General features: G+C 39.9%; 1 long non-coding RNA gene across 5 annotated transcripts in view; it reads left to right on the top strand.

Moving 5' to 3' along the window:
* Positions 1-23,151, top strand: part of LOC148224301 (uncharacterized) — a 75,020-nt gene that overhangs the window by 11,731 nt on the left and 40,138 nt on the right. Inside the window, exon 1 of one of the 5 annotated variants that reach the window (XR_015802313.1) lies at positions 13,108-13,217. The exons of the other annotated variants lie outside the window; for them this stretch is intronic. This is a non-coding gene — a long non-coding RNA (uncharacterized LOC148224301). Of the gene's footprint in view, positions 1-13,107; positions 13,218-23,151 lie in introns of those variants that run through there. 5 annotated transcript variants of the gene reach the window in all.

The following is a 23,151-nucleotide window of genomic DNA, read 5'->3' as shown; positions in this document are numbered from 1 at the left end:
GAGTGGTGCTGCCGGGGAGCTCTCTGTGGGGAAAGGCAAATGGGATGTCACCAGGGAGCTGCTGCAAGATGGAGCGGGGGAGGGGAGATGGAAAAATAAGGTTGATGTGAAGAGGAGTAGACAGGAGCTTAGGGATATGGCACAACAACAAAATACCTCAGTCTGTGGCATGGTTCCATTTCTCTCTTATAAATCTTGCACTGCCGACACAATTCTCAGTAACATCATCTTGCCTCTAGAGAACACGAGCACCTGCACCATCTGTCAGCCCCGTCCTCTCTGAGGCAGGAGATCCCTGTGCTGGTACCTCGGCTGTACATTCATCTGAAACCACGGCATAATCAGTGCCTTTCCCCCTGATGCTTTTCACACAACTGTAAAGGTTTGCTGCGCTTCTCTGCTCAGGCTCCTTCAAGGGCTGAGTGTGAAAATGAGAGGAGAACTGGCATGGGTGGAATTACTGCTACTGATTCCAAGTTTCTCTCTTTAGCCCTCTCACTTACAAAACACTGTCAGTGCCATAAGGCATTATTGCTGTGGCTCTTTGCCCCAGCCAATGTTGCTGCCTCATACTTGCAGGGTGAGGTGGGTGCCAAGACTCCCTTCCACTCCTCTGCACACAGGGAGTGTCTGCAGGCCTTTCTGCAGCTTGGGAACCACCAGGATTATGCATGTTTGCTCGTGTCCTTGGTAGCAAAGGATTACTTGCAATCAAAGTGGGATTCTTCCCACTGTGAGCAATGTGCCTCCTGAGCAGTGCTTCGGTGTTTAACCAGCGAGATGGATTTTGCAAATAAGCTGGAGGAGGAAGTAGTGGCGCTTTATGCTCATGTTTTTGTGGTTTGTTTTTGTTGTTTTCTTTTAACAAAACTGAGCTTCTTTTTAAACATCAGTCATTTTTATTGTGTCATTTTGCTTGTTGTCACATCTGCCTCATTTTGCTGCTTATTAGATACACATTAGATATTCACTGACTTTCAAAATCAATCACTGGCATTCTTGAGATTTCAGAGCAACAGATTGTACTACAGGGAGACAAAGAGGGAGAAAAGCGGTGTTGTGCATGAATGATGTCAGTAATGCCAGGTATTTCTGTGAGATGGCAACTGTTTTCTTTGCAGTTGTCAGTCTCCTGCAAACAAGAAAGCTGTGGTCAGACCTCATCTCAAATAGCACTTGGTAGTGGTGAGTGAATGTACATGTTAACTATTCTGTGTTGCCTCTTGACCTCTGGTGAGGGAGCTTGTGCCACCTCAGAAGCTTTGCCACAAGAGCTATGGCTCTATAATTTGGATTGAGAGGATGCTTTCTGTATGGTCTATTTCTTGGAATGGCATTTAGAAACTTGGTGAGCCCAGAAAAGTATCAGGCTTAGTCAGAGTTGGATGCTGAACATTTGATAGAATAAACCAGAAAACCCCAGCATGCCACAGATAGAGTATGCTAAATAACATAAGATTATTCTGTCTGGTACACGAATACTTTAGTTCCTCAAGCCAGATCTGAGGGCACAGATCAGTGCAGGACAAAGAGCTGATCTGTTTTAGGCTCCTGCTTGCCTGGAACACTTGCCATTTCTAAAGCTTAGAGAGGGTCTGACAGATACCCTCTTCTATCAGGTAGTATAGCTCTTCTAAGTAGTCCAATTTTAGTGAGATATGAATGAAACATTTTTTAAAATCTCTGTGGGGTTTTTGTTTGTTTGTTTGTGGTTTTTTTTTTTGTCCATAGTCATAAGAATTGCTTTGATTCTTTGATAACCCATTAAAATCCTGTGTGGTTTTAAATGTGTGACAGACACTCCACTAATTGGCATAGTTTACTTCTTTGTAATCAAAACTTTGAGCAAGTCTTGCATGCCTGTGAGCCACCAGAGCTGTTCCTCTACCACAGACCATCCCTGCAGATCTCCAGCTGTTGTCCATCACCTGGAGGTCATGAGTTACAGCTACCTACCTGGTATGTATGTCCCTGATACACTAGTTGTATTACACATGGAACAAGAAACCTTGCATTTCAGCAGGATTTATAGGTTGTTTATGGCATCTTTGTGGTTTGCTGTTGCAGCCTGTAGGATTTTGGCTGTCCAGCAGAAGACTGTGTCTGCTGAGTGTTAACTTACCAGAAAGGATGCACAATTCCACTCCAGTTTACTGGAGATGGCTGAGAACCAGATGCATGTTCTTGGTATTTAAATATGTGTAGTGTGGATAAATGTGTTATGGCCAACTATATTCTAGCTTCATTCGTGGTTTGAATTATATATTGGCAAAGACAACCCAAAGGTATCCATTGCCACAATTGCACAGCTTCTTCTTTTTTGACACCAATTTATCTTAGTACAGAATAACAGCAGGTGACTATCAAAAATGGCAAACAGAGAGGATAAATGTCAAATCAGCATTTAGTGAGGAAGATTAAGAAGGTGTGATGAAACAAGCCCTAATGCATCAGGTAATATAACTGTGGAAGGCTACCTGGTAGCAGACAGCACTGAATTTCAGGACTTCTGATCAAATAACAAGGAAATCATTTGGTTGCCCAAGGGCTCATGATCCCTTTTTAGTGCCAAGACAGTTTCTGTATTGGTGGAGCACCTTGGTAAAAGAATGGAATCTGACATCAGTTGTGGTTACTCTACCGCATCTTTAATGAATTTATCTTTATTCTTTATGTCTGTGTGGGCGAGAGCAAAAATTGATTATATAGCCTAAAATGCTAAAGGCATTCTTCAAAAAATCTGCCATGTACTAAAGGAAATGAGATTTTTTAGGTGTGATGTTTTGCTGTTACTGTGTTGTAGTGCCCATTGTTTTCATCAGCTAGCAGGGGAGAGTCTGCAGAGCTAGGCTGGAAAGGAGTTCTTTCGTCATTTTCAGTACAGACTGTTCCCTTGTGCATCAAATGAGAGTCCACCCTGGTTAACCTAGACATTAGAGGAATGGTGTCGATGGTATTCAGCAGTATTTATTTGGATAATGACATATGAAAATAGATGCTATATCAGAAGACTCTTTTCAAAAAAGCTTTTGCAGTGACTGTTATGAGATGCTCCCAATATTTTCTCACAGCTCTAGTGTTTTCTCCATCAGGGTGCACTCTGACACAGCTGGTTCTCAGCTCGTGCCTTGCTGATAACTGAGAGAGATTTGTTTGTACTTCAGGAACCCTCATGTCACTTGCAGGACAGTGCATGCAGCAGTGTGACAGCTGTAATTCTGTAGTGCCAGGGACAGTAATGGGACACAGCTGAAAAGACACCTTGTATTCAAACTTGTAGCAGGGCCTGTTGAGATAGACATGGGATAATGGTTGCAAACTGAAGGATGGTCAAGTCAGGTTAGATATAGGAGGAATTTGTTTACAAAGAGGGTGGTGTAACACTGGAACATGTTGCCCAGAGAAGTGGTGGATGTCCCATGCCTGGAAACATTCTAGGTCAGGCTGGACAGGGCTCTGAGCAATCTGGGCTGGTTGAAGAGGTCCCTCATTGCAGGATGAAGTGACATTGAAAGGTCCCAACCAACCCGGACCATTCTATGATTCTGCAATTCCTTTGCTGGCTCGAATGCACTTTTCTTTCAGAAAGCTGGCTCCTGTGGCTTTTCTTTTCCTCCTTTTCCCGTGGCTCTGACCATGCACCGCTGCTTGGCATGTTCTGCAGTGGAGCAGAGGCTTCCCTGCACGCTAAGGCAGGCGCTGATCCCGGCTCCGGAGGCTCGGGATCGCACATGGGAACAAGCGAGCATCTCCCAGAGCCCTGCACGGACGGCGGGGCCCAAGGACGCTCAGGTCAACGTTGCCATCTACTGGGGCTCTGCAGGAGCTGCCAGCTGCCCACAGCTGGGAAATCCCGGGAAATGCTGCCTTCTGGTGCTCCTGCTCCGGGGCTGGAAAGTGTGCGGGTAATAGTGTGTGTGCGTGCCAGCCGCTGGAAAATGCACATCTCCCGCCAAGGTTGTTTTAAGGTGAGTTTAGGGAAAAGAGGCTTCCAGAAACTGGGGAAGGAAAAGGATCCTTGCACTAAATCTGCTGTTGCCTTCTCCTTTCCCCAGGGAAAAAAGCCACTGCTACTATGGACATTTGCTTCAAGCAGTTACTACTGGCCTGTGCTTTTTATAATTGTATTCTGTACAAGGTGCTTTTGCTTATATTCATTCCTCTGTGCCCTAAATGTCTCAGTGTCCAACTTAGCCACCCTATACTTGCATCAAATAGAAGTGTTAGTATGTTTGTGCTCCTAAGAGGTCCATAGCACTCTGAGTAAAGTTAAGCATCCTCTTCTTTGTTGTATTAATTTATTTCCTTTAACTGTATAATGCAGGTAAATTTCTTAGGTGTGTATCAAAGACTAGACTGTCTCTTCTGTTTTAAAGATAAAACAAGTTGGTGAAAAGACATTTCAAAGGGCTTATTATTTCAATAGTTTCAACTTGCTAAAGAATTTGAGCTCCTTTAGCTTTTCCTTCATTTTCCATATATCCAGGATGGAGATATATATATACATATATATATGTACATATATGTATATATGTATATATAGCTATACATATTCACACATATATATGCATAGATATAGATATGTATATAGATATGTGTGTGTACATATATATGTATATATACACGTGTGTCTGTGTATATAAGATGAAAAATACACTTTTTTAATTAAAAAAAAACCTGCCAAGTGTGAATTATTTAGTGAGACTTCTCCTTTCTCCCATCCCCTCAAGTGCCACCTTAAAATGTAATAGGATCTCTACAGACACAGAAATGTTATTTATGCTCCCAGGACTTGCTGAATAGGGAAGTTCGAAAGCAGATAAATCAGATCTTAATGTCTGATTGTAGAGTCAAACGAAATCTTTAACAGCAAAAGAAGAAAAAGATGTGAAGCTGAGGAGCGGGAGGATGTTGGGAAGTGGGGTACCCAATATTTATGTATTAAATTCTTTGAATTACAAGAAGAATTATTTTTTTTAGTAGGATTTTATTTGTATTTTCTCTGAAAGCTTTCTTGGTGCAGGAGAGGATTTTCTTTCTCCAGCTCAGCTAAAATAGACCACTGTGGGCTAGGATTATTAAGGTTCAACTTCAGCATAGTTGTATTATAATACTAACTTGCAGGTTTACAAGAGGAAAATAATGATTGTACAAAAAGCATAATAAAAGCAAAATAAATCAGACGAATGGAAGACTGTAACAGTAACTACAAGATGAATTTTTTTTTCTAATGATAGGTGTAAAGAACCCTGAGATATTAAAACCGCTTTTCTAGTTATACAATCACTGATAAAATAACCTAGTAAGAAGTGTAATTTGTTCTGCTTTTTTGCTTTACTTTGGTATAGGAAGAAATTCTGAAATAAATAATAAAAATAAAATAAGATCTTTTAGTAACAGGCGGAATTAAATTACTGTCCCCAGAAATTGCAGACAACCCAGCCAATCTCCAAACAGTTTTTATAGCTTGCAATTCACCAAATGCCAATTGTGGAAATCTCCTTCCTGTCTGTCACTCAGGTTGCTAACAGTAACATCCCTTTATGGACTCTTACCCTTAGCAGTTGCTATTTTTTTTTTTCCTCTTTTTTTTTTTTTTTTTTTTTTTTCCCTCTCAGAATAGGAAGCCTTCCCAAACTTTCACGGGTGAAGCATGCCATATTTTCAGGAAGCACTGGGGAACAGTCCTGCCTGGAGTGAAATAACACATTTATTTTGGCGACTTGCCAGTCCCCAAAAATCCCTGTGGGTATCAATATCTAAATGTTAGGAGATTCTGTAGAGGTTTTGTAGGTTTGGTCTGTCAGCTTGGCTGTACAACAGCTTTGCTACATGATAAGAATTCTCCCCCCCACCATATTTCAATCAAAGTTTTTGCTCCTGATGGTGTTATTTTGTTTAGCTATGGATTTCCACATGCTGCCTTGGTCTGTTATTGCCCAGCTTGTGATTCTGTTTTTACACAATGTTGCTGAGCTGGCTGGCTGACAGGAATATAGTCAGAGCTGTGAGCTGAATTCTGTTCCTTTGCTACTGACTAGTCTGCAGGAAGAGAGAGTTCTCTGTCTCCTGTGCTGTGGCTTCTGTCAGCTCGAGGATTGTGTGATGAGGTGCCCTGTTGCTCCTCAGCAAAGCCTTTCCTCGGGTATCCTCACTTCTTTACACCATTTATTCCTCCAGCAGCATCAGCGAAGACATGAATGTGTTGGTCTCTGGAACAGATGCCACAAATCAGTCTAGCACTCCTTTCTAATTTTAATGGAGATGAGCTACTTGCTGTAATTTCTTGAATCTCTCATTTAGGATGTAGGGAGACCATAAATCTTAAAGCAACAAACATTCCCAAATCCTACACTTTGAAGTGAATGGGAGCTCCTGGGTCGTCAGCACTTTTCGGAAATAAGCTGCTTAACTAGGTGTCCGAAGCCATTACAGTATTTTTTTTTTCTTTCTAAAAACTTTGGTCTCAATATTTGAGGGAATATACAAGAAGTAGTTTGCACAGTGTGAGCAGTACTTCCCTGAACGGCCTCAGACAAAACTGTTGGACACTGTCACATCCAAACTCAGCACTCCTGAGTGCCAAGACAAGAGTTTGGCTTGAAGATTACATTACATTTATTATTAGATTTTGTTTGGTGTGAAGGATTTGGGGTTTGTTTTTGCTTTCAATGTTGTTATTAAAAACCCAAAACAAAACCAAGAAAACCCAAATATCAGGCTTGTTGTAATTTTTTTTTTTAATTGGTTGGGTTCTTGTTCGTTTGGGTTTCTTTAAGTTTATTCTATCAGTACTTTTCATTCCCTATTCTACATCTTCTCCTTTGAAAACTTACTCTTACTTGGGTGTGGTGTGGGATTGTCTAAACAGCTGCTCTAAATATCTGCTAAAATATGTTTCTCTGCAGAGTATAACATAGCTAAATGTATGCAATATATTACTTTCTTATTCTTGCTTCCTCATTTTTGTCTTTAGCTGAAAATTCGGTTTAACTCCATAGTCTCTGTAGATAAATGAGTTAATCGAGCTGTGTGCTGTTACTTGAATTGGAGACTATTTCTGAAGAGCAATTTTTCCAGTATGTAAACTATGTAACCAATATACTGAAACATAGATTTAAAAACAGACCAATTTCTGAAAAAATGCTTGCAAGTTAGTTAGGAAAGGAGAGGAAGAAACAAACACAAAGGTAGTACTATTGCTTTTCATCTATTAATGGAGCATATCTTGGCACAAGTGTTTACATTTCACCTCAGGGTAAACTCTCCAGCCTGCTGGCTGACTTTTGAGGGCTGACTCATCCTGGCAGCAGCCTTCAGCAGCCTGGCTTGTTGGAGTAGCCCATGTGGTGTGGGGCTCAGGGTTTAATGGCACAGGAGCATTTCTGTGACAGCACTTTTGTGGTGATCTCAGTGATCTCATCGTGGGCAGGTGCTTGTGTTTTGTATTGGGGGTTATTCTGCCTGAATAATCTTGTATTGTTATCTGTGTGCTCATAGTAGTTTGGGGGCTCACAGATGAGTAAAACATGGTTAACATCTGTGGGATGTAGTAAGACAATTAAATAGATTTAAGATTTGGTTTTCTGTTTGAATGTTAGATTGAAATGTGGATGATTGTCACAGAAAAAAAAATTACATTTGTGGGTTCCACTTATCCACTATGCCCACAAGGGAAAAATGTAGTTCCATGATACAGGTAAAAGCAAGACTGTTGTTGAAACCTAAATAGTCCCCGATCAAATAAGCTAAGCTGTTGTATCTTAGGGTTTCCTTCCTTTTTCTTTATTTTTAAAAATTTATTTAGCTTTATCCTAGAGAGAATAATACAGTTGCCAGTACTGCTCCTTTAAGGTTGTTCTTCTGGAACACTAAACTTTTTCTCCACTGGTGAAAAAAGTGTGAGTTTGTGTCAGGGCAGTAAACAAACTTGCATTGTCTTAAGGTGCTGTGAAGTGAATTTGCCAAGGTTAGTTTCCTTGCGGACTTCATCACATTGACCTCAGGGTAAATCAGCATTTCATTTTCCCAAAAGTAATGGTTTGTTATTACCTTGGGGTGAGCCCTGTATGTGGTTTACATTGGGAGAGTTCTGTGCTACAAACCAGTCCTGAGTGGGCTGATGGAGGGAGGAAGATGAGGGTGAAGATGGCTTGCTTAGGTGTCAGAACTGGTGAGAGGCAGCAGAGAAGGACTCAGGTTGTGGCTAGTGGTGGTAGGATACACACAGTGTCCCAGAGGAGCTTTCACAAATTTCCACAATGGTGGAATTGTTGCAGCCACTCTGATATTTGGGACCCTGACAGCAGAGATGAAAATTAACTTGTGTTTGCACAGAAATGCTCTCATTTCAGTTTTGACTGCAGAGCTGGCCATCGCCTTCAGATAATGTGTGTTTCCTAATAGTTCAAATATTTTGGAGCTCTCCCAAAAGGCATTCTGTGGATTCTGTTACTCCCATGTGACCTTTAACAGCTGCCACATGTCAGAATTTGAACAGAGCCTGTCAAGGTTGATGTGGATGTTTGGTAAGCCACAGGAAGAAAGCTGGCTTGATTTTACACATGTAGGAAGCTCCTAAGCAGCGGGTCATAAATGCTTTACTGGATTCAAGGATAATGCTTGAACCATGAAGACAAAATGGCTTTGGAGCATTGTCTGAACAGCACCCAAAGGGTTGCAGGACAGCTGCCCAAGGGCTGCAGGCACATGTGCCCTTCACATCTCACAGCCTACAGTACAGAATGTGACCAGCAGTGCATTTATATGTGTTTAGTATGGTACATCAGCATGTATGTGTGCTTTTGTATCTGTGTGCAGCCTGCATAACAATACAATAGACTGAGCTCTGGTTTAATGAAGGTTTTTGAAGGTTATGAAGGGTTTGACCCTGGCTTTTTAAGTCCTGCAGCTAGGAAACCAAAGCAGATTTTCCAAGAGGCAATAGTAGTTACTTGACTGGTTGCTATTTTTTCAGTGTCACTGTAACCAGACACAGGAACATCAAGGCACAGCCTTCAAGGCACTGTGGAGATCCCCTAGACCTCCTCCCTCGGCAAGAGAAGCTGGTGCCCGAAGCTCCGGACCTTCCTACTTGTCTTCTCCAAGCTGGATTCCCAGCTTTGTCATTTGGGCAGCACTTTGCTTCTGCTCTTCCCATTCCCTTGAGGAGAAGGTCAAGGAACAGATGAAGCTCCCTAAGCAGAAATGGCAGGAAAGGGGAGGGGAATCCCATTCAGACAACTTCCAAATTAATAAACTACTCTGTAATTTCAGAACTATGCTCATTTATTTCACAGTAAGAAATAGAAAGTCTGCATTAATTTCTTCAAGATGACAGATAAGAACAACTGATGAGTGACAATTGTCCATCCTTTTTGTTGATGGCTGAAGTCCTTCTCAGTAGAGCCTTGAGATGGCAGAAAGAAATTTGAAGCTGAGAATCATCCAGGATAGGAGAAGATATTTCACACAATTTTACTGGTATCTGTATGCACACATGCTGGTCAATTGACCAGACTGGAAATATAAATTTATTGAAAAATACATATCTATCTTTATATTTTTTAAAAATGTAAAATGCTTAAGCCATGTAGAATTTTTTTAAACACCAAAAACCTTGCTGCTATAATTTTTTAAAGTTTCTTCAAAGCAAAAGCCAATAAAAGGGAGAAGCTTCTGTGTCAACAGGTTAAGAACAACCGCAATTTTCCAGAATTTTAATCTCAAATTAAAATGAAGATTATCTGTGCATTCTGGGATTTTTTAGGGGTTTTTTTTATTATTATTATTTTTTAAATTTCATTTTGCATGTGCTGTTCAAGAAAAAGGCCTTTTTTTAGTGTCTGAAGATGAAAAAAGTTTGTCCTAATCTGCTGTTGTTGTTCAAGAAATATGAAAATATTCTCTAAGTTGAAATGGTGAAAACAAAATTTGTTTGGGGGAGCAAGTATATGGAAACCTTGCTTAAATGTGTGGTTAAGTTAAATTTTAGGATATGGGGCACCAGACATAATAGATGTAATTTCTGGATTATTTTTTAAATGGTAAATAGAAATTAGGATAAATAATAAGGAATTATTATTCTTTTTATCGCTTTTATAAAATTTTCAATGTTGTTTTAAGAAGATTTAACTAGGAAATATCTCTGCAGTTTGCAGCTAGATAGAATCTCTCTCCAAGTTTTCCATGGGATGCAGCAAGCTGTTGAAATAAATGCTGCCAATTTCTGTGCTTTTGATACCAGGATTTTTTTCATGACCTGGTAATTTACGAGGGTTTGCAACTGAGTGGCCTCATTTTGCAAGGTAAGGTTACCAGTGAAGAGCAAAAGCTGCTTCTAGTTAGTCTCAAAGGCTTGGGTTCTATTTCCACCTTTTGAAGGTTTACTTTAACTGAGAAACATTACAACAAAAACAGCAGCCTAACTTTGCAAGACATTTTCACCTGAACTTGCAATTAAAAAATATGTTGTCTGATTCACCCCCTGTGTGAGAGGGAAATAAATCTCCTGCTTAGGACAGCTATTATATCTGGTGCCACATATCAGGTTGTCTCTACAGGTCCCTGTCAAAGTAGAGTTGTAGACTTATTAGCATCCTATTAATATGTGCATAAAATGTAGTCTGTGTCTGAGCCCAAATACACAAGCTGGGAAATCAAAGAGAAATCCTTCACACCTTTTGCTGGCTTCATCCTGAACTTTTATTTAGCTTAAAACAACTTCCTTAAGAGAATTTCCTCTTCTAAAGGAAACACTTTTCTCCATACTTAGCAGGGGAATACTGCATTGAATTATTTTTGGAGTAACACAGTCACTATTGGGAGAGAATTGCTTTAATCATGACATATGAATCTTAATTTTGTCTTGTGTAAAGTATCAATCGATTTGAAAAGTATTGACCCATCTGTGCCTTTTCTTCTTTATAGGTAAAGATTAGGGAAATGCTGAGCAAAGAGTATTTTCACTTGTATTTTATCAAAATCTTATTAAGAAAAGGCTACAAAGGCCGCTCTTGTAGCCTTTTTACAAGGCTACAAGCCGTGTTGCAAGTTTTGTTTTATTTATATTAACAATAGTAGCATACTTGTTTTTGAGTACTTTAGGGCTTTATGCATACTACAAAATTATCTTTAAAACTAGGGTCAATTTCATACTGACTTAGATATTGCAGTGGAAAATCCTTGTCTTTAACAGTCATTGTAATTTAGAATTCTATCTGTTTAGCTTGTGTTAGTAAGCAGTGGATTTAGACCGAATTGATGTAAGTCACACAAAACTGAAATAAAAGTTTTGCACAAGTTTAAAATTCAGTGTTCAGTTTGAGCAAGAGCTGAGAGTTGCAGGTGGGGAAGGAATAGGATAGATCTTTGCATGCACCCTTTTGTCTGGTGCCTAGTCTCAAATGTGCCTCATGAACTGTTAGGAATTGTTAAAAAAAAACTTAGGTGATTTTGTTCAAGCTTGAGAGTTAAGAAAACCTGAAGTGCTTTTAAAATCAAACCAGCTATTTACATTCTTTAAATAACTCTTATATAACAGTTCAAACAGTTTTAAGTAGCTTTATGTTGCTCAAACCATCAAAAGTCTACTTTCATATTTTCTTTTTTGAGACTTTTTTTCCGAAGTATTTTTTTCCCTTTATTTTCCTGACCTGCGGCTGCCAGTGAAAGTGTGCCCTGAATTGCCTGCAGCTACTGTCCTGCAGAACCAGCAGCCTCCAGGCAAGCTCTTCCCACACTCATGTGCCAATAGGTCTGGAAAAGTTGCTGTATCCAATTACTAAGCTGTCATAACAATTTGTCAAAGTATGTTAATGCTTCTTTTTACAGGAGTGCCTCACACATTATTGCTCGTGGCTTCCACAGCATTATTTCCCATTATATGTTATGTCAAATAAACACATGGGTGGCTGGAAAATGCAGACCTCTACCTGGGCCTGCACACAAAAAATGGTAGAACTTTTGTAGCCTTGTCAAATGTGTCATGTGGACCTTGAAGCCTAAAAAGAAACAACAGCTCAAGTTTTCTTCTCTTCTAGGGTCTTAAGCTTGTTTAAATTGTATGTTTTCCACAGAGAGTTATATATATGGATTTAATATAAGTATGGAAATTAGATTAAAAAATAAAAATGAACAATTTCTTTTCTGCCCAAGATCTACCTGTGAGGGAGACTACACTTTTAGAAATTAATAGCTCAGCTCTTTTGTTGTAAAGGCCTGTAGATGTCTAATTTCCCTCATGTTCATTTGTAGGCAAGTCTGCATGGCTATGGTGTGCCATGGGTTTTTTGGGTATAGAGCAGGAAAACAGCAGTGGTGATGAAAACAAGCATATTTAATTAAGTGACCATGGTTGCTGATAAACTTTAAATTGGCTTTATCCCAACCATTTTAAATTGGAAATACCTGAGATACATTAAAATATTACTATTAATATTCATGTAGCAAAAGCTTTTAGAGCTAATTACCTCAGACCTACTTTGAAGTGAGCCTCCAGCTGCTCCCTGTTGGCTCTTGGAGGCTCACATTGGGAAGTGAGGCTGAGGATGGATGGATGGATGGATGCATGGATGCACGCATGGACATGCTTTGCCTTGTGTGTGCCAGCTGCCAGTGGGTGTTCTGGTTCACAGTTCCATACTAGAGGTAGCTGAGGTAGCTCAGAGTTAAAAAAAACCTGGGTGGGTGCTGGGTCCTCAGTGCTGACTTTCATTCTGCAGGTTCAGCTTCCTCCGTTCTGTGCTGTGCTAATGCAGATGTGGACAGAGATGTGCTCCCAGATTCTGTTTCATTAATCTTAAATTGCCTGTAATGCATCTTATGGGGTGTGAAACTCCTGGTCCTCTTGAGTCATTTGTACTGATGAAGTCTGTAAAACTTAAAATCTTCAGCTTGGGTATGCAATTAATTTGTATATTAGCAGATAATCACTATTTTTAATAGTGATTTTTAATCCCGGCAGCTATTTATTTTGAGAAAAAAAATAAAAATAACCTAAATACTTCAGGCTTGGTTATACTAGACTGTATTAAAAAATGAAAGTGTGTAGGACTAAAGGATGGTAATTTTAGAATTTTTTTTAGATGCTTTCTTCAGAAGAAAATTATTTGGAGAATATTGAAGAGGAAGAGGGGGAAAGTGACTGCAGGAGAAACTGAGAGCTGGAATCTCATCTAACAGAGGACCTACATCTCTTTTTCTGTTGGATGTAGCAGGTAGTACAAGAAAAGCCCCATAAAGTACTTCTGCAGTGAAGCAATGCACCAAGACATGCTTTAATGCCTCAAATTCACCCCCTTTGTGAACTCAAATCTCACAGCTGCTCTGCTTGGGGATGGACATATGAGATGGGTTATGGAGAGTGGGAGCAAGTGGGTGTATCCAGCAGAGCCACTGCTCTGCTCCTCTCACTGCCTGCAGAAGGCCAGGCTTTGCCTGTCTGTGAGCTAGGGTGGCTGCAGACTGGGGCTGTAAAACTGCAGTGTGTGACCTGATCATCTCCATGGTGTCTCCTGGTGTTTCTGTTTTATGGTCCTTTCACACCTCTCCAGCCTTCCCAGTGCTTGCAGCACTGCAATGCAGCACCAGACTCCGGGACAAGACAGGTGAACTGGTTGTAAAGTAACTAGGAAAGGAAAAGAAAGCTTTTGCTCCCCTCCTCACCCATTTTGGATTCCCATGGGACTGTTAGCATGACAGGGTTATAGTTCTATGTGAAGGAACACAAGATGTCAATGACTGTATGTAGGCTGACGTTTCAGTTGTGACTCTGACAGTTGCTTTTCAACTCCTGAATATCAATATATTAGTGATAGATAGCTGTGAATCTTTTCAACTGGCCACAGCAATGCAGAGAAAGGCAGATCTCATGTCTTTGTTGTACTTGCTTTCTGGCATCGGGCTCTGCCTTCTAGAATTTAGAGCCACTTTTAATCATAATGTCATTTAATCGTATCTTTATGCTTTCTCCCCATTTTGTAAATAATTGACATGAGAAGGGAAAATCCTAAAGGGGGTGACAGTAGAAAATGAACAGAGAAAGACAGTAAACACAATGTCTGCCCCTTTCTCAACCTATTTCTGAGCTTAGTTTATTCAGGGCTTGTGAAGTAGCCCTGAATAAGTTTTTCCATGCAGGGAAAAACTGTGACTGAAGATTATACATGTTACTAATATGAGCCTGAATTTTTCAATTTCTTTGAGAGTTAGCCCTGCAAGAATGCCAGGTGTGAATCTCATCAAAGTATTAAGTATTTTCCCCTATTTAATGTAACTATTTGTAGTTTAAAAGAACTTGCAAACTGTGGCCCAGTTGTGCTGAGCAGGTTTTAGTTCTGGGATATTTGCCTATGTGAAATGAGTTACATTTATAGGCAGTTAACACATGGAAAAAAAGAAATGGTGCCACTGGTTCCAGTAGTGCAGGAGGCACCATTGAGAAATACCAGATGGGAGCTGGTTTTACTTTTGCATGGATGTTGTGCAAAACCTAAATAGAACCTTGAACTCCTGAAGAGCAGCAGATGTGGGAAAACTGTTGTCTCTAATTGACACTGCAGTGTCAGGTGAATGGAAGCAGTGAGCTAAACAAGTTCCTTCTCTGGGTTAAGTTTCATTTCTGATCTCAGGAGTGATGACATGTTCCACCTTTCCTCTTTGGCAGCACTGACAGATCTATCCTTTACGTAGTAACATGCTCCCACTAAGTGTTTCAAGTTTTTTTATATACCTGTCATATTTAAATGGCTAACAGGTTTAGAGCAGACAGTTTCTTAATATTCAGAACGTGAACCTAATTTTCTTGGGAAAATAGAACTGCATTATTTCTTTACAAAAACACCCAAAACTTCCACAAATCTCTGACTATAATAGATACAGTGATCTACAGTTTGAATGGAGAGCGTAAGATGGCTTTGTTTGCATGGGAAATTTAAATTTTGGCTTTCTTTGTAAGCTCAATATAATGGGAATTTTCACAAGTGTGTGAATCTTTATAATCCTCCCTAATCTTGTAGCATGGGATTCCTCTCAACATTAGCTGCTAAAAGTTAAGTATCTCTCCTAAGGGAGTAATCTAGGAAGTAATTCCTCAGCAGATACCATGCCAGGGATTCATCTCACCTGTTTTACTCACCTATCCTAGAATGGGATAAATGGCAATCTGGAGACACTTATCTCTCTTGCTTGACTACAGAAGGAGCCTAGATGACTGGCTTGGACGAGCCACCTGATTTCTAGGTGGCTGAAGAGCAGGGGCACTACCTCTCTTAACCTTAGAGTATAAGATGTAGTTTTCAAAGATATATTCTTAGTGCTGAAAGGGTAGCTTATTTATATGCAAGTATCTTATTTCGTGCAAGTAACACCTTTCTTATTAGTTGCTGTTTTGTGTATGGATTTGTGTGCACTTAGATGCATACAGTATTTAGGTATGTTATTTTGTGTCCCAAGTTTCTTTCTGAGAAGTATCAAGACAAAACCGAAATTTGTGTATGCAGGTAAGTTGCACAGGCACAACTGCTCGTTTCACACAGAGGAACAGGGAAGCTCTCATTGTAATGAGTGAAAGTCCCCAACCAGTCTGGTACCTGGGAAAGGCCAGGCTAATCTCAAATGGAATAAATAAACCTCATTCTGAAAATTCTGTGAATGTCCACAATAGTCGTAGTCTTTTAGCTGTGGAGGAGGATGTTTGAGTTCACATGTATGCACAGATCAGCACATCAGCAGAGCCCACTGAGTCCAGCTCTTTGATAAATCTAGATCTGTGGAAATGGGCAAGCTGGTTTGGCCTCCTGTACTCAGGCTTCCTCACGAGTCGTTTTTCTGTATTGCTGAGGAATATCAGTGCCTGGATTGTTTCACTCACTTCTGTCACACAGTGCTCCTGTCCCAGCATGCCAGGAAACAATGATGTGGAGCCTCCAGCATTTGGTTCCCTTCTGAGCCAAGAGGAATCAGACAGATACTGAATTCCTCTACCTTGGTGGCCACTTGGTCTCCTTGGGGTGCCAAGCTGCCAAGCAGCAGCAGTGAGGAGCCAGGGCTGATGCAGTGGCTCCTAGACACTTCCCATGACATAAGCACTGGACAGGTGAGCTCTGGGGACACACAAGGACTGTGGGTCGTTTGCCAATGATCTCTCTGGATTCTAGGCTGCCAATATCTGGGCATGATGAGGACATTTCTATAGCACACACCTGTAGGGCAGTACCGAGACACATGACACGAGGTATATATCTGGTTATTCCTCAAAACTCATGGGATAGGGGTTCTGGGAATTCTGCTGTAGAGTTTTTCTCTCTGTGCCAGATGACTTTGAGCACTGGTTGTGGGGGCTGTTGCATGCAGAGGCTGCACAGCTCTGTCATGCTGCTGCAGGAGCAGGAGCAGGGAGCTTCAGTGAGAACTCTCAGCAGAAGCAGTGGAGGGAGCAAAGAGATGGGTAACTGAGCACACTTTTGCCAAAAGACAGTGGGGATTAACATTTAGTGCAATTGGAAAGTAAACGACTCGTTTGCTGATGTTTGCTTTGATTTTTTTTTAAATGACGAAAAACAGTAGAGAAGATAATTTAAAATGAAGGAAAATCAAAGAGAAACATGGAGACTTCTGAATTAGCACGGTTTTAATCTGCTTTCTTTGTTGTCTTGTAATGCCAAAAAACATCAAGAAACTATCAACTGATGATGTTTTGGTTAACTTGCATTTAGCAGTGATGATAGAAACAGAGATGGCACATGAGAGCACCCTGGCTGTGGATGGCTGTAAGACAAAAAAGTGGAGTTGAATGGGTTGTTTCACCCATATTGTTTTATATCGTGACACTCACTAAGAAGATCTCTCAGTTGTCTGGGCTGCACTCTGACTTTCCTCTGCTTTTTGCAGTGCTATAATGCCATGAAAGTACTTTTACATTTCAGAGAAACAGTGACAAGCTGGTAAAACCTTAGTTTGGTGGATTGCAACCTGCTTTGTTATTTTCTATTTTACAATCTCAATGTAAAGATGAGAATATCCTTTTGTGTCACATAAAACTATGTGCTTCCTAAGGGAAGAAGTAAGGAAGAATCCATGAGTGACCTTAAAAGGCTTGGGTAATTTATTGAGGTTTTTTTGGACAGGAGATACAAAATATTTTACAGTTGATATAAGGATCTCAAAACTGCATGTATTTTGTGCAGTGGTTTTGGCTGAAGTAGAATATATTTTTTGCTCTATTTTAATTCTTGCAAACTTTGACTTACTTTTGATAACAATGTGCTTTTCACTCTGTTCTACTAGAAAATGTGTGATTTGAAAAATTCATGTCCTTGTTGCAAAAATCTGAGAATTCACACATATTTTTCTCAGTGAGCCCATTTGCCTGACATCAGCCATTGTGTTATGCATTCTCCTCCAAAAGAAAAGTTGAAAAGGAGTGAGAGAGAGACAAAGAGGAAAAGGATCACAGTATCTCAATTTTATTTTCTTTCCTGAAGAGTATTCTCTTTGGACAGACAGTAATTGTAGTTTCTAATGACACAAACTTGAAGGGAAACAGAAGAAGACTACAAACAGGTTTATGGGCCTATCAGCAGGAATATGTGGCTACAAATTGCAGAGTAAATGAAACAGCCTGTTGTTTCCTAAGCCTGAGTTTGTGAGTGTTATGCCAAAGTATTTGAGGAGGAGCTAGAGCACCAGGCGGTGTAAAGGATACCTGCTGGGCCCTAATTGGTGCCCACTGTTGTTAATGGCTTCCTGTGGCTGAATGTTTACTTGTCATTTGTTTTGTGCTTTGTTTCCCAGCTACTGGAAGGAAAAAAAAATACTGACCAAAACTTTATTTTGCTTTTAAGTGGACATCCTTGGACATCAACTGCCACACTGCAAATTGTCTTGTACTTGAGACTGTTCCTTAGTCCTCTTTGGCTTCTAAAGTTACATTTTCTGTGAATATTGTTTTTCAATTTGAAAAGGCAACAGATCAACAGATTTTTTTCAAGACATTATTTACATATAATATATAATAAATTATATATTATATGCAATATATATTTATTATTTTGAAAAATTATGCAATAACCATGTCTTTTGCCTACTGCAAAGCTTTGCATGATTGAACATTTGAAAAATAATTCAGATAACACTGGTTTATTTATAAGCATCTGTTTTCCTAAAATGACCGTTTCTCTTATAAATCTCATTATTTTGTGGGATGTCTGTCGAAGATGAAGAAGAATGAAACCTTGAACGCTCAGAACTTTTTTACAGAATAATCCCCTTTCTGTATGTGATACAGCTGCTGTCTGGTTTAGTGGGGTTTTGTTGTTGTTGTTGTTGTTGTTTTCTTCTAATCCAAAGGGACTAAAAGAAAACTATCCAGGTCAGTGTCTCAGACTCTTTGCTTATCCTGTTCTTGGTTTCCCTGTTAGTTTCAGCTATGGTGTGAACACCTCCCCGCTGGGAAAAAGGAGTGAAACTGCCGTTTTTAACTAGGACAGTGAATAGTTTGTGGTGAATATCCACATATACACATTACTCATGAAGAAGGAATTAGAATAGTAAAAACATCCTAATCCTATAATCTTAAATCCTCTGCTTCTCCTATGCTGGGTTGTGGTGTTGGGGTTTCTTTTGAGTGGTGTCAAGGGAAATTTAGTTTCAGTAATCCTAGAGAACAACACAGACTTGAGAGAAAAAAATACCTGTGTCCCAATTTAGCAATTAATTATCACTGTAAGAATGTTTAGGTGTTTGTCCTCTGTTCACAGGGGTGGGCAGTTTGATACACAGAAACATAGCATGGTTGCAAAGACCTGAATCAGTTTGTGATCAGGCTGTGTTTGAGAGCCAGGTCTCTAGCAGGTTTCAGACAGCGTTTGGGATGCCTCAGAGGCAGACAAGACAATGTGGGAGAAGCTCTCATTGAAGTGCAGAGCACTTTGTCTGGGGACATAAATCGAATTCCTTGATTACCACTGACTCTAATTTCAGCTGTTTCACCTGCGTATCCCTCCCGTGTGCACTTGGCTCATACACCTTGCAGGTGCACTGTCCACAGAGTATTACCTCATGCTATTTGGTGTTACCAACCTAAATAACGCTGGCTGGAGCTCTCCTTTAGCAGGCATGGAGTTTGGAAGCTACTTAGATCTGAAGGAAACTTTACACAGTGTAGACAACCAGGATTTAGGTACAGAGTTCCAAATATTTAATATTCTGTGCTGACCTAGGTGCTGGAGAGAGGAGGAAGGAAGATGATTTCAACATATCCTTAACATATAGCCAGGCAGATTTTCCACTTTGCAGGCTGTGGGAGCCCTTATCAGTAATTCCTGAAGGATCTTGAACAGTAAGAAAAAAGTGCTGCATTCCTCTGAGTGGAAAGATGATGCTCAGAAAACAGCAAAGGAGGAATAAACAGATTTGTCCCCAGTTCAGTATATTTTAGGGTATTCTCATTCCTAATTATATTTCTAGAGCATATTCTAAGATTTAGCAAGGTATTTATTCTCTTTGATTTGTTCTTGGGTTTGAGTATTAACTAATCTAGTATTTTCATATCCTCTTTCTCAGACTGTAAGGCTAAAGAATAAACTGCACAACCAACAGGACTGTGAAGACTTTAGGCTGCTGTTTCTGCTGGGCTGTAATAGTTAACATCTCAAAAGAAAACCTGAGGATATAAAATCAAAAACTTGAGTTTCTTACACACTTGGTCATAGCTGAATATTTCGGCAGTTTAGCTGGGGGGAGGAAGGAAAGGAAGCCCCAAACCAAAACTGATTGCAAAAAGTGACAGCAAGAAGGCAGCAAGAAAAGAAGCCAGATCTTTAAGTGTTGTGGGAGTGTGTAACTCATTAACATCAATGGATCAGTGCTCATTTGTGTCACTTGAGAATCAAGCACAGTAATATGGTGTTGTCTCTTTAGTGCAATTCTTCTCTCACAGTTCCCAGTCTCTAGAAAAAGGAAAACTGGACTACTTTTTGAAAAGACATGTGAAACACTAGAATCGAAAGTAATTTTTCAATTATTTAAATAAAAAAGAAGCCTCTCTGCCAGAATATGTAGAGAGTCTGATTAATTTGCCCAACATGTGAATAAGTGGTTTTCATGACTGACTGTCATGAAAACTACAGCATGATTATTCAAGGACATTTTTCTTTGGGTTAGGGCGAGAAATACTTTGACTTTTGGTTTTGATAATTTATGTATCACTTGCTCATTTTGATCCTCTTAAAAGTCATTGAAAGAAGTTTACTGCAGGTCTTCCATTAATCTGAATTTGACTGTTGAATTACAGCTACTAGATATATGAAATAAGGGAAAGCAGTATTAGTTGATTAAAACTATTCCCTAGATTTCTATAGAGGTGTTTCAATTGCCTTCAGTCAATCTGGAGCACAGATTACTCTGCCTATAGTATAAAATATCTTACACAAATATAGGAGTACTGTGATGCTAAAAAAATAGAGATAAATGCTATTCTACAAATTGAGTACCCAAGTGTTGGAAAACTGTTAAAATGGAACCATTTTGATTTCTTTCATATGTTGCCAGTAAAATTCTGATTATGGTTTTTCTTTGACTTTAGAGTGGTGTCTTCCAAAAGTTTGCCTTCTGGTGCCTTTGTAAGATCCATTTTGGAGCAGCTGGCCCTGGTTTCTCTAAGCAAAGGATGTGAGCAGCTGAAAAAGGCAAGCAACTTATGTTATAGTTAAACAGAACCCTTGTGCTTTCAAACAGTGCTACTCAGAGTGGTGTTGTGCCATCCAAAGTCATTCCTCCCCAAGCTGCACATGTACAGGACAGCAGTGGAGGCAGCTGCCATGATCTGCTGTGATAGGAAACCTGCTGCCTCATTCCTTGTGGTCAAAATGCTTTTACAAAGGCAAAAGAATTCTTTCACTGATAGATGTTCCCTGAAAAGAAACATTTTTCCAGCGGAACAGAATTTCTTCTTTCTTCTTCTGTCAAGCTGTGGCTTACTGTGGTTTTGCTAGAGTAGTTGTGCCCCATGGTGGTGGAATTGCTCCTTGCCTTCCCTGCAGTATTCTTCAGCCAGATGGCTGCCTGGCAAGGCTTAAACTTGGCCCTAGGTTTGGGAACATGCTCATCTAGTGTCTCAGCTCTTTGTAACTTCACAGTCGTGAAGAATGAAGTTTAACACCCTTGTGTTTTTCTTGGAGGGCTTGGGATGATCCTTTCATTTTACTGTAAATTTTAGAGGGAACTCGTGTACGCCTGCATACATTGGGAGTAGCAAAAGGGGGAAAGGGACTATGGAAATTTGGAGGAGAGAAATATTAATTATTTGGACAGTGGTTTTAGGCTAGGGAAGTTCTGTGCTCGATTCAGGGACCTGCTGCTTCTGCTAAGGGGGAAGCCAAAGAGCTAAAGGAAAGAATTTTGGTCAAGGTATCCAGGTTTTTGATGTTCCCCACAGAAACTAAGTGGCATGAAGACAGTGAGAATGTTTGGGGGTGTGTAAGTTGAAGAATGACACAGAGATAAGGAGGGTGAAAATGCTTAGAAGAAACTTCGCTGGTGTTTGCCCCAGTCTTGCTAGAACACCTTCCCTTGCAGCACATTATGTCCCTGTGCAAAAGTGCTGTAAACTGAAAATGCAAAAAGGGCAGGTTTAAAGGATGCTGATGAAGAATGCTTGAAAATACTCAGTAGCACACCCAGTTTTAATTACATTAATCAAAGGGACTCATTCTGACATCTGAAAACTATTTTGGTAAGAAACCACTTCTCATATAGGTCGGCAATGAAAAATGCTTGGCTGAAATAGCAGGAGGATATGAAGGAAACCAAAGCATCTCCCATTTTTTAGGCCCCTTCTCACCTCCTCCCCTCAAAGCCAGTTGTTTCCCCTCTTTGTGTACAGTTGCCCCTGCAGCTGTGCCCCGCGAGATGAGCCGGGGTGGCCGCGTTCCTCACACCTCCGTGCGATGCACACATCGCTCCCCCGCTCTGCCAGACTTAGCAGTATTTCTTGGGCCAGACACTCAGGTTGCTGGGGATAAGGGAGGCTTTAATTTGCAGTTTGCATTCTTTTCCTAAGTAGTACATGCTCTGGAGAGAAGTCAAGAGTGGTCGTATGATTATGAACTCAGTGGTTCCATCCATCTATCTTTTCATAAAGTCAGTTCTGTCCGGAAGGTATTTCACATGTTGGGCCTACTAAGCTCATTTGTATTGCAAGGGACAAAAATAGCATCCTTTTTTTTTACAGCAATGAAAAATGTGGTGACCCTTGCTCTCTTCTAATCTTAAATCCAGATATTTTTTATTGTGCATAGGTATATCTGTGGTCACTTTGTCCTTGAATTTACCTGTTCTGCGTGTATAAGTTGCTGTATTAATTGCCATATTTGCAATATAACACACATCATAAGGACACAGTTCCATATTAGAATTTTTAATTTATTGTCTTTTATAAATTTAGAGTTACCAAATGATAACCTAGACAATGAAAGAGTTTGAAAGAAAAGAGAAGTATGTTTTTTTGGGGGGAGGATTACAGAGTAGGAAACTAAGACTTTATCATTTGACATTATTGTACATTGTACATTTGACAATATGGCTTAAAGTTTAATTTGTAAATACAAAAAGTGTATTATCTGACCCCTAACTTTTGAACCATTTGGAAAAACTTAGCATTTGTAAATTCTGGCAGTATCACTGCAAGTTAAAGAAATATGTAAGAAGTTATACGAGTTATAAGAAATAAAGTTATATAAATGAGGAGTGGTCTATCCAGTCTTCTAAGACCATTTTGCAATAAATTAAGAAGATGAGATTTTGAAATTATTTCTCTCCTTTTATTTTCCAACATTATTATCCCTATGATTCTAGTGATGGAACAGGAATCAGAAAATCATTTTTCTTTCAAGGAAGGTTATTGGGCTTGAAAGAGAAAAAGAAGAAAATGGCTAGGGAGTGTTTTGAGACGAAACTTTAATAATCGTTTAGTTTAATTTTATTGAAATTACCTTTTTTGGTTTCCTTAACATGAGGCAGGTGCTCTTAAGTGATTCTCCATTTGATATTGTGACATGAGACACCTTTTTTCCTCCTCTCAGAAAGGCTGACACCAAACACTCAAGTAACTTATCATCAGAACCACTTTTCCCCACTCTCCAGACTTGTAGT

Source organism: Sturnus vulgaris, chromosome 3 (genome assembly GCF_052056855.1).
Source record: "Sturnus vulgaris isolate bStuVul1 chromosome 3, bStuVul1.hap1, whole genome shotgun sequence".
Taxonomy (NCBI): Eukaryota; Metazoa; Chordata; class Aves; order Passeriformes; family Sturnidae; genus Sturnus; species Sturnus vulgaris.
Note: the sequence above shows the minus strand (reverse complement) of the source record. Positions and strands in the feature narration are given on the sequence as shown.